This window comes from Coenobita brevimanus, chromosome 2, assembly GCF_032717465.1.
Source record: "Coenobita brevimanus isolate Jiangsu-jjx chromosome 2, ASM3271746v2, whole genome shotgun sequence".
NCBI lineage: Eukaryota > Metazoa > Arthropoda > Malacostraca > Decapoda > Coenobitidae > Coenobita > Coenobita brevimanus.
Window position 1 is genome coordinate 5,984 of NC_136955.1, and position 12,428 is coordinate 18,411.

Below are 12,428 nucleotides of genomic sequence, written 5' to 3' on the forward strand. Positions count from 1 at the left end.
TCGGATTGAGCTTGTATAGGTTTATATCCAAGGGATGGTTGGGGTTTATTGCTCATCAAATGCCACTCAGGGATGAGTGAGGCTGGTCACTGTCATCTTAAATGTCAGGACCAACTTGCCGAGCCCCAGACTCCTATGCTTCTCATGGGGCAACATAGGATTATATGTTGGATGGAATAGATTTTTCAAAATATCGTCTTAAAAATCCTGGAAAAAAATCCCTAAGTTGTAAAATGTCATCTAATGGAAACCCAGTCTTGGCATGACACACTAGGGTCATCGTGTTTTAGCCTGTGAGGGCCCATAGTGGCTTCCAGTCTGAAAACCAACACATAAGATGTAAAATTCCCTCTAATGGCAGCCAAATCCTGGTATATCCCAGCTTCCTCCACGATTGTGTCATGTCAGCTCAGAGTTGCCTGCACAAATTTTCTGCAGTAACTCTGATAGTGATTAATTTTGCATACAATAGTTCTCAACAGTAATGATTAAGGCCTATATAAAGTGTATGTATAGTGTAATAGTGTTCTTAAGGCCTGTATATAAAGTGTAAGGTAGTGCAATTGTGATTATGGTTAGAAAATGTTGCACAGAAGTGGAAATGTTGCACAGAAGTGATCTTGTGCCCCCATAACACCTCTATATCTTACCAAAAGGCCCCTCCTCCTTATGCTTGGATTACACCCTCTGCAAACATGATAAGGAATTTTTTTTCTGGTTAGTCAGGAGGCCTCACACTTTCCATAAGTTAGGAATTCAGTGAACTCAAAATGGCCTCAGCCCCTATTATTCCAACTTAGAGGTTTTACTGTATATAAAATCTATATCTATATATACAGCATCTTTGTTGTCATTGCAGCTTTGTTGGTGTGTTACTACAAATTACACTACTGTATCAGAACTGTATAGGAAAAGTCTTACCTTTCATTGAAAGTATTGTTTCAATGATGTTATTAAATAGAATTTGTTGTGTGCGCTTGATGGGAAGAGGTGGAAGGAGGCAGGGAAGGCCAAGGTGATGGCTGGAAATGGTGAAGGAATGTGTGAGAAAATGAGGTGTGGAAGTTAAGGAAGTAAGAGATGATTAAGATAGAAGGACAAAATGTGAAAATAGATGCATAAGACAGTTATGGCACATTTTGTTTTTTAGCAAGGGAGTCCATGGGAATACTTTGTGCCACAGGTGCACACATAACTGCATGTAAACAGGAAAAGTACAAGTGAAGTTTATATGGATAGTTTTGCACCTGTGAAGCTGAGCCAAGATTTTGAAGGCTCGAATTGTGTGTGAAAGGTTGTGCTGCCCATTTCACTGGATGCTCTGTTTATTAGTTCTATTGTGTGCTTCCTCTTTCCTCTTTTTGGATGATTCTTATCCCATTTTATGATGGGAAGCTTGGTTGGAAGTGATGATGATAGGGTGAGGGGTGTTTAAGTCATCCTATGACTTTCTAGGATAGATGTGTTTGTCTCATTTATTCTTGCCATTAAAATTCTGTATCGCATAATCCTGCTAAGGTTTTAATTAAAACTGTGTGTAATTTGATAAAAATGGATATGTCTCATTTTCTTAGTGCATACAGGTGTTTGTTTATGGAGTCTTGCTTTCACTGTGGTATTTGGGAGTTGTCTTGCAAAGGCTGGTGTTTTCTTTTATCTGTATTGTTTTCTTGTTAGGTCCAAGGTTATACTGTATCTTGCTTTTCACCTTTAGTTATATTTTATTGCAACAGTTATACAATTGCTTACCTTGTATCAGAGTATTGACTTTTTATTTTTTTATAGATAATTGTGACAGGGTTTAACAATGAATGCCCTCAACTTTTCTTTCATTGATAAAGACAAAATCTGCTTAGGTATATTTTCATTTTAACCAATGGTACTAAGTGAAATAATGTTAATATGTTTTGCTGTTGGGTATGTTAAAAATATTAGAGAGTAGATTTAAAGAACCATCTGTAACCATTTCTTTATTTCAATCCTCAGATGCAGGACAAGGTGTGGCCACCAGTGCCTCTTTATGGTGGCTGTGGCAGCAAGAGGTCTTGACACTGTTCATTTAGACAAGAAGGACCCATTTACCAGAATCGCATCTCTGTTCTTCCATCATACGGTAAGCAGTAATCTGTACAGCATGTATTAACTATACTTTTGTACCCCAACCCCTACAAGGTGCTGAAGTAACGTACTGTAATTATGCCAGGTTGTCACATGAGGGAAAAAATGTAGCACTTGACTTCACCAAAGATAGTCACTCATTTGCTTATTTTTCTACCACTAATTACTTGTTATGCACTTACAAAGTAGTTTTCTATCTCTGTAAGTACTCATCTTTGGTCATATAAAACTACAGAATAACAGTCCAGAATAATGCTCGTAGCGAGCATCACTTTCACTTTCGCTATTGTGTAGTACACAGCAGTGTCACTCACCATTGTCTCCATGCTCATTATTACACAAATTATTTATTTTCTAATATATTGAAACTGGGTATGTACACATTACAGTATATCCTGAAGTGTTTAGAGGTGTGGTACACTCAGAAGCACTCCTACTGTCACTGTCACTTGTGTGTTGCACACTACATTGTCACTGACCATTGTCTCCTTATTCATTGTTACACTGATTTTATATTTTTATGTACACTTTAAAGATGTATTTTTAAGAAATGGTACTAGAGACTTCCTAGAGTACAATATTCTGTATAACATATTTGATTAATATAAAAGAGTGCAAGAGTTGACAGAGGAATGTTGTGGAATGACGTATGAGCATAATACTCTGGTATTGGTCATTATAACCATGTCTAAGCTCCCTTACTCCTCCTGATGTCCCCCCCACCTCTCCCTCCTACCCCCCGCTCGCTTTCACATCCCTCCACTGCCTTCTTTCCCCACCCTCTCTACTTTCATTCATTTATCCACGGCACTTTTTCTGTGCCTGCCCTCCTCTCTTCCTATTTCTCCCATCTTTCCTGTCACTACTTATTGCTTTTCTTTCCGTTACAGGTGGCTTTACATTGAGTGACAAGCCAAATGGTTTCCTGTAAGCTAAGAAACCATTTACAATGCTGGGTGGTAACCATGTAACCAAACCATACGTGCTCCCTGCATGTCAAGTGGGTTGGTGGAGAGTTAGTGCCGCTCCCTGTAAAACAAATAACTCAGAGTCAAATGGCCACCCCGTACAGGATTATGGCGTCTGGCAATAGATAGATAGATAGATAGATGTACACTAAACCATTATCTTGACCTGTATATACGATGTTTTCTGACTCTGAAGCATTCAGAGACATGGAAGCACTCTGCCATACAAAGGCCTACCATGCACTTGGCACACATCATCACACATGCAGCAGCTTTAGCCTTTTTTCTCCTCACTTCCACTTCCTCACCCATTGGAGTTGCTGTCAGAGGTGACACTGGATGGGAGGTGGTTTGGTAAACTGAGATTCATTATCTCTAGGTTTTACTGTACTGTACAGTACTTATATTTGTGTTAGTTGCGTGGATTTTCTAAGTTTTTCATATACTATACAGGTGACTATGAAAATTGGCCTTTACAGAGTATAAAGATTATTTTGTATTAGTCTGAATAACCTTGCCCAAATAAACTACAAGTGATGATATCTGGGGCAGGTGGCAGGACAAAGCAAGGAGGATGGCCATGTGCAGTTTGCCACAAGGGTATGGGAAGGAACTCCATCTTCTGCAGTATTTGTGAGAAGTGGGTGCATATGAGATGTAGTGGTACATTTTTTCCCTCATGTGACAACCTGGCATAATTACAGTACGTTACTTCAGCACCTTGTAGGTGACTCTGTAGTAACAAATGACAATAAGTGATATGATTAGTGAGGAAATGTAAAAATTATAAGGAGAACATCATAACCTTAACTGCTATTATGCTCATGTAGCATATTTAGTGCTAAGTGTAGTGCTTGCGATTGTGCTCTTGTAGGCTATGTCCATACCACAGTACAGTGCAACAAGTGTCCTTATAACTGAAAATTAGGAAGTAACTTGTTTTTTATGTGCTATAGAGCACAGAAGTCACCTCTTAAACTTTGTCCCACAAGCGGCATGACAGCCACCTGCAATGCTGTGAGATAATGCAGAGTTCATGTGTGTGGTGTGTTGTGGAGAGCATATAGAGATTGTCAGGTGTGAAAGGATTGATCTTGCTGGTGAGTCTCCTGAGTGTGTGGAAGAGTTTTGTCCCATCATTTCTATCATGTTTATGCTGATGACACCCACCTCTACGTTAAGATGTAAGATATCAATGATACTAAGACTAAGCTTGAATCTCTATTGTCTGATATTAAGATTTGGATGGCTAGGAGGAAACTTAAGCCAAATAATGGGAAAACTGAGATCATCATCGTCATCAGAGGAAACAGAAGGGGTGACGACACTGACAGTGCCCTGGTTTTGAACATTGGCGTGCCACAGCTTCATCCAGTCAGCTCTTTTTGAAATCTGGGTGTTTATTTCAATTCAAAGTTAAATCACCAAGAACATATTAATCAAGTTGTCAGAGGGTGTAACTTGCACATCAGAAATCTGTACGCTGTGAGAAAATTCCTGAATAGACGGTGCCTCTTAACATTGGTCCATGCAGTGGTCTTGTCTCGTGTTGATTATTGTAATTCACTGTGGGTTGGTCTTCCAAATAATATACTAACAAGAGTTCAGTCTGTGTTGAACAGGGTGGCACGGCTTATCTTTGGTCTCCCTCCGAGAACCTCAACTACCCCGTTTCTGATTGAGTTGCATTGGTTACCAGTAAAGGCTAGAATTGAATTTAAACTGACTCTTTTTACATTCAAGGTTCTTAAGTTTGGTGAACCGAAGTATCTTGCTGAATTGTTAAAACTCCCATCGACACGCCCAGGTGTGATGTTATGCAGTGAAGATGATTCCTTGCATCTTGACGAGCCTGGAGCCATTCACCAGTCATCTTTCGCTGATTGTTCTTTTGTGTATAGAGCCCCTAGATTATATAATAGATTGCTATTGTCCATGAGACAACTCTCTTCTGCTGAATCCTTTAAGAGACAGCTAAAAGCCTTTCTTTTTTAAAAATGCTACGTCCTGAAGAGAGGTATTATGACAGATGATTGTAGGGTTTAATTATTGCCCCTTTATTTTCCTCTTCTTTTTTTTTTTTTTTTTTTTTTTACTGATGAAGTTTGTATTGTATATGAGAGATGTCACAATTCTTGTAACTGTAAAAATAATGTATACGTGTTTCCAGAGCTAGAGAATTCCCTATGGAAGGACTGGTGCTTTTGAGAAACAAATTTGAGAAATTAATTTGGGAGACATGTTATGTACTGGAGGTGAGGCTGGAGCATCTCTTTGGCCAGAGTAAGGAGTGGTTGGAAGAAGTTCAGGGAGCTGTTGCCTCTCCTGACATTGAGAGGGCTCTCCTTCCATGCTAAGGGATCTTTGTAGGTGACATGTGTTAGGAATGTAATGCTGTATGGTAGTGAGACCTGGGCAGTAAAGGAAGAGGATGCTGTATTTGTTGGCTCAAACATATAGAACTGACAATGGTTAGATGGATGTGTAGTGCATCCTTGAATGCAAGGCATAGGGGGGCTAGGTTTACAACTAAAGTATTTAGAGGAAGGATGGGACTAGAGATGTATTGGTGTTGTGATGAGGAGGGGTAGACTGGAGATGGTAAGGACATGTGGAGGGGATGGAGAATGACAGTTTGGTGCAAAAAGTAAGAAAAGTGAACTTCGAGGGTAGGGTTGCAAGAGGCACACTGAAAAAGCCCAGAGATGAGGTCATAGTGTGACCTCAGGGATAAGGGACTGAACAGGAAGGCTGCCAGAGATCAAGCAGGATGGAGAGCTGCCAGTAGGTGATCAAGGCCAATATATGCAAGCATGCTGGAACCTCTATAAATGATATGATATGTTATGACTCTCATTATGCCTTTACTTTCTCCACCTCACAGGTAACAACGCCTGAGAAGACATAGCAGAATTATCCACCAGACAGACCTAATGGCCATCGACGAGACTCATCAGAAAATATGACTGGAGAAGGTAAGAGTTTTAAGATGTAGTTTTTAATTGTCTGGTTTGCACAGTCTTATGGTTCTAGGTTAACAGATGCATCCTGTAGTTTTCCTATAGTTTTTGTCTATTGATGTTATGATTACTGGTATATTTTCAGCATATTCATTTACATAAATGTGGCAAACTGCTTTGTACATTCTCTAAATCATCCAAAGGAAGTTTTGTGTATGGGGAAATTCACCTTACATATAATCGTCTTCCCATCCCTATTCTCCAGCACAGGCATGTGGGTAGCATAGTGAAATTAAGTAAGAAAATGGTCAAGTAGGAATAAAAATCAGTTAGGTGCATGGGTTATTGGCCTTCACATTTATTTATCCACCATTCAGTACTCTGAAATGTGAAGACTTGTTTCATGAGTTGTATAACATCTACAACTGAAGTCATGCCCATTGTGATGCAGCATTTATTTCTGTTCATCACATTTTAATTCATCAGCATCAATACCTGTTTTATTATATATTTTTTGATTTATTATTTTAATACTTTCATTTGCTAAATAATGGTGTAAGTTATTACCTTCTTTATTCTTCCATATTTCATCATCATCATCATCATCATCATCATCATTATCATCATCATCATCCAGACCTCCTATCCCACCCTAGGGTGGGGTGAGGAGTAGCAGCGTCCAGACAGCCAGAGTCTGCCCAGTTCAATGGGACACACTTCCATTCACTCACCATTCAAGCTTGCAGAATCCCGGCTTCATCTGATAGGCCAAAAAATTTCACCACGTTCTGTAGCTTCACGTGTACTTGTCCGATAGAGTCAGTCCAGACGCTGCCACTTTAAAAAGGGTTCCAAATCCCTTGGTCTCCCTTCCCATCTCACCCACATGCACTCTTCTAGTCAGTCTCTTATTGTCCGTCGTCTCCACTTCATAACATCCTTGGTCTCCCCCCTCCCCCACCTCACATGCATTCTTCTAGTCAGTCTCTTATTCTCCATCCTTTCCACTCCATCCCTCTCCTCATTCTTGATCTCCCTCTCCCCCTCTTCCTTTCCACCTCACTGGTAAACTCTTCTGGTCAGTCTTTCATTCTCCATCCTTTCCACATAGCCAGACCATCTCAGAGTATTTCTCTTAACATTTTCAACCACATCAACACCACAATACTCCTTTACTTCCTCATTTGTCAGTCTGTCTGTTTGTCTATGTATCACAGCATAAAATAACCATCTCTCCATCTTGACTCCTGAGATATACAGGATATTAATTCCAGAATATGAAGCATTTAAGTGAGGATATTTATGAGGTGGAGTCAGGATTCCAAGGGCTGGAATGGTTAGGGAGTGAGTGTGTACTTATAACTTGCCTTCCTATAATTTGGGGCACCTGCAGTGCACTCACACTGTGTAGTGCTACCTCCTGGTGATTCTACCCCCGACTGACAAACCAAGTGGTCTTTTGTATCCAGGAACCATTTACTATGCCAGGGTGGTTGATATTAATACCTAGCATTAGTAATGACATGCTGCTTCATAACTGCCATCTTGACAATGCACGGTGGTGGTGCCATGGACAGCTGCCATCAGGTGAAAAGACCTACACATGCTATAGCATCATAATTGTTCTCTAAATATGTTAACTTATAAATAACATGCCTTTCTTAAAGCACCAACTTAATGTCACTGGGTTACTATAGAAATTAATAAATATATCATTTATAAACTTGAAAGTACAGTAATGACATGCAGTACCACTGTGGAAGATTTCTTAACCCTCTGAGTATGAAAGGTGCCTCCATGTTACCAAATAGTGGCAACAGGAGACACAAATGCATAGGTTTTTATGAAGCTATAAACCCATTTTACCTCTGCTGAAAGCACCTTAGGACAGGAGGGTCATCCTTCACCATGCCCACTGCACAAGCATTGGTTGCTGGAGTGATGGTGTCATGACAGGAGACTAAGTACAGCATTTGTAATATTGTTCCTAGCTGTGTCATTTTCCTGTGCACACCATCCACTCACTCAGTGTAGTGCTGCTTTAGGTGTCTATCCTTTTCCTCTCTTCTGTCCTTCCTCTTTCACTTTTTCTGGCCCCATTCATGCCATTATGCTTTTTGTGTCAGTCTCTGCTCTCTTTATCTCATTCTCTGTTCTTTTTGCTTTTACTCTCGGCTCCTTTTCTCTTATCCAGCCTCTTTTTCTCTCGTTTTCCTGCCACGGTCCGCCAGTTACAATATTTCACGGTTTATTATGCAGATACGAGGCTGTAAGTAATGACCAGGCAAGATGATATATTGTAGCCGTGGCGAATCAGGCAGACATATATGGTGAAAGGTCAGACATAGACTTACATATGCACTTGAAATATGAACTAGAGTAAAAGAGAGAGAGTTGGAGAGAGAGAGAGAGAGAGAGAGAGAGAGAGAGAGAGAAAGAGAGCTGTGTTCTTACCTAATTGTTCTTACCTAATTTTATCTTTACAGGAATGAGTCAAGCTCGTATTGTCCCGTGTCTTAGACCATGTTTATCGTACATATCCTTAAATTTGTGAATTGTTTTGGCACACACTATTTCATTCGGTAGTGCATTCCATTGATCAATTGCTCTGTTTGGGAAACTGAATTTCCTTACGTCTTTATCACCTCTCTTCTTATGCAGTTTTTTGCAGTGTCCTCTTGCTGATGCTTCTCCATATGTTAAGTAATCATTTATGTCTATTTTCTCCTTTCCTGATATGCACTTATATAGCATTATCATGTCACCTCTTTTCCTTCTCTCCTGTAGTGTTGGTAGATTCAGTTTATTTAGTCTTTCTTCGTAGCTTAGGTCCCTTAAGCTTGGTATCCATCTTGAATTGGCCCTTTGAACTTTTTCAATCTTGTCTATATGCTTTTTGAGATGAGGACTCCAGACTACTGATGCATATTCCAGGGTTGGTCTAATGAATGATGTTATTATCCTTCTTAGCATGTCTTCATTTATGTATGTGAATGCTATTCTCATATTTGCAAGCAGTGTATACATGTTCCGTACCTTCTCGCTGATGTGGTCAGCCGGAGATAGTCTGTTATTGATAATTACACCTAGGTCTTTCTCTCTTTCTGATGTGTATAGGGTTTTATTTCCTAACTTATAATCCCAATCAGGTCTTTTTCCACTTTTACCAAACTTGATTACATGACACATGTCCACATTGAATTCCATTTGCCATGTACTACTCCATTCATGAAGTTTATTTAATTCTTCTTGTAGCCCCCTACAAGAGTCTGTGCTAGTAATTCTCCTTTGTATTTTTGCATCATCTGCAAACATATTCAGATAGCTCTCATTTCCAGTGTTACTGTTTATATCATTTATGTACACTAGAAACATGATTGGTGCCAGCACCGAACCCTGTGGTACTCCACTAGTCACTTCTTTCCATGATGAGTAGTTTCCCCTTAGTACTGTCCTCATTTCTCTTTTTATGAGAAAGTCTTGCATCCAACAAAACAGTTTGCCTCGAATTCCTCCTTGATGGTACAGCTTCCATAAAAGTCTTTGGTGTGGTACTGTGTCAAAAGCTTTCTTGAAATCTAAATAGATACTGCCCACCCATCCTTCCCTTTCCTGTATTGTGTTTGTTACTCTGTCATAGTAGCTCAACAGATTAGTAACACATGATTTTCCTTTTCTGAAACTAACTGTCTTTCTGTTATCATACTGTGTTCTTCTAGATGATTTACCCAAGCTTTTCTTATAAGTTTTTCTAATACCTTGCTTACAACACTGGTCAGTGATACTGGTCGGTAGTTGAGAGGATTTTGTCTATTTCCTTTCTTGAATAAGGGGACTATATTTGCTTTTTTCCAAATATCAGGTAGTTTCCCTTGACTCAAGGGTGTGTGTTTGCATAATTATACTTGCATGCTGAAGTCTTATATGTGTTCAAGTGGGATCAAAGAGACCCATCATCCCACACCTTCAACTGAAGCGCATGTAATTCTCTTCCATGATTCTTCTGTGAGTTAGAATTACACACACACACACACACACACACACACACACACACACACACACACACACACACACTCCACACACACATTTACTAACATGCATACAAAAACCTCTATTCACACAGGCTTAATATGAACTCAGCCATCCCTCCACACTCAGTATCCCTGCCTGACGCAAACACAGGCTCTCCTGCGTACACACACGACTCAACACACACAGACAGACAGACAGACACACACACACACACACACACACACACACACACACACACACACACACACACACACACACATAAATGATTACCTAACATATGGAGAAGCATCAGCAAGAGGACACTGCAAAAAACTGCATAAGAAGAGAGGTGATAAAGACGTAAGGAAATTCAGTTTCCCAAACAGAGCAATTGATCAATGGAATGCACTACCGAATGAAATAGTGTGCCAAAACAATTCACAAATTTAAGGATATGTACGATAAATATGGTTTAAGACACGAGACAGTACGAGCTTGACTCATTCCTGTAAAGATACAATTAGGTAAGAACGAAGTTATACGTGTACACAGAACAGGCGAAACTTGGAATGTGACATCCGTAGACTTTTTTTCAGGCAGCAAAATTTATTAGCGAATATATAGCCGATCGAAAGTTAGGTTAGGTCACTTTGGGCAGGGTTTGGTCTGATTAGGTAATTTTTGGTTGGGTTGGCTTCAGTTCGACTAGATATAGACGGATTAGGTTAGATTGCTTTAGAATACGTCGGTTTTGATAGGTTTTGGGTTGGGTTTTATTTAGTTGGGTTAGGTTCGGTTGGATTAGGTCATTTTAGGCTTGACTGGGTTGGGTTAGGTCAGGTATGGTATGGTTAAGTGAGACTGGGTGGGATTAGGTAGGGTTAGATGTGGTTAGGCTGCTTCAAAATAGGTTATGTTAAGTATGGGGAGGTTACGTGAGATTGTGAGGTTAAATACAATTAGACTGGGTTAGGTGAGGTTAAGCTAGATTAGGTTGGGTTGATTTAAGTTGGATTAGGTCATTCGAGGTTAGGCAGGGTATCTCCACGCTCAGTCTGCTATATATTGTGTCAGTTATGTCTCTGTCTGATCACTTTATCTATTTTTCTATCATCTGTGTCTATCTATCTGTTGCAAGGCACCTTATTCCTGTAAGAGATGGCTGCTAACAAATTGCCTCCATGTTACCCTGTCCTCTGCCCTCCCTCCAACTCACACCCTTCCTCTCTCTTATCTCTCTCCATTGCATCCCTCCATCTTATCATTGGCCTCCTCCTCCACCTCATTCACGTGTACTATTCCTGTCAATCTCTCATTCTCTATCCTCTCCACTCCGTCTCATCCTTGATCTCCCTTCCCATCTCACCCACATGCACTCTTCTAGTCAGTCTCTTATTGTCCATCGTCTCCACTTCATATCATCCTTGGTCTCCCCCCCCACCTCACATGCATTCTTCTAATCAGTCTCTTATTCTCCATCCTTTCCACTCCATCCCTCTCCTCATTCTTGGTCTCCCCCTCCCCCACTTCCCCTCCACCTCATTTACAAACTCTTCTAGTCAGTCTCTCATTGTCCATCCTCTCCACATAGCCAAACCATCTCAGAGTATTTCTGAACACTTTCAACCACATCAACACCACAATGCTCCTTTACTTCCTCATTTGTCAGTCTGTCTGTTTGTCTATGTATCACAGCATAAAATAACCATCTCTCCATCTTGACTACTGAGATGTACAGGATATTAATGCTAGAATATGAAGCATTTAAGTGTGGATGTTTCTGAGGTGGAGTCAGGATTCCAGGGGCTTGAATGGTGAGGGAGTGAGTGTGTGGCACATTCAACTGGATAGGCTTTATTTTCACATTCTATATAGTTATTTCTGGCTCTGCATTTTACCTCACACCATCCTAGGGTTGGAAAGTAGATCTGGATGATGATGATGATGCAGATGAAGATGATAATGATGATTTATGCACTTCCCTCCTCCAGTGACTTTGTTATTTTGCAGAGGACTACAGCCAGCTAGCATCAGAAGTCCTCTGGATCACCAACAACACTCCTGAGTCGTTCTGGTAATGCATTGCACTCATCAACCTCCTGCCACACCAGAGGGTCCTTGTGGAGTACAGGTGGGTGTGGGTGAGTGGGCATTTTTATTTTTTATCTGTCTGTCTATAGCAGGGGTTCCCAACCTTTATTTATCCATTACCCCATTTTCCACACCTCCCTTCACTCATTACCCCTCATTGCTTATGTTTCCACAATTGCATTTTAGCTGCTTAACATTTTGATGCCTAGATTTTAGTTTGAATGTAGGACTTAATTAAAGGTTAGGCTAAAACCAAGAGAGTTATTGCAAGGAGTAATTT

General features: G+C 40.2%; 1 long non-coding RNA gene across 1 annotated transcript; it reads left to right on the forward strand.

The window, feature by feature from the left end:
* Positions 1-2,044: 2,044 nt before the first annotated feature.
* LOC145391324 (uncharacterized) lies at positions 2,045-12,177 on the forward strand. The gene is made up of 3 exons (XR_013895835.1): positions 2,045-2,113; positions 5,971-6,061; positions 12,068-12,177. It is a non-coding gene; the product is annotated as an uncharacterized LOC145391324 (long non-coding RNA).
* Positions 12,178-12,428: the final 251 nt, after the last annotated feature.